This window comes from Osmerus mordax, chromosome 26, assembly GCF_038355195.1.
Source record: "Osmerus mordax isolate fOsmMor3 chromosome 26, fOsmMor3.pri, whole genome shotgun sequence".
Lineage (NCBI taxonomy): Eukaryota > Metazoa > Chordata > Actinopteri > Osmeriformes > Osmeridae > Osmerus > Osmerus mordax.
This window is the reverse complement of record NC_090075.1, coordinates 1,306,112-1,306,329: the sequence shown is the minus strand read 5'-3', so window position 1 is coordinate 1,306,329 and position 218 is coordinate 1,306,112.

Below are 218 nucleotides of genomic sequence, written 5' to 3'. Positions count from 1 at the left end.
CAGAGAGACACACACACAGAGAGACACACACACAGAGAGACACACACACAGAGAGACACAGACGCACAGAGACACACACACAGAGAGACACAGACGCACAGAGACACACACACAGAGAGACACAGACGCACAGAGACACACACACAGAGAGACACACACACAGAGAGACACAGACACACACACACACAGACACTCAGATAATACCCTCCTGCATCGAG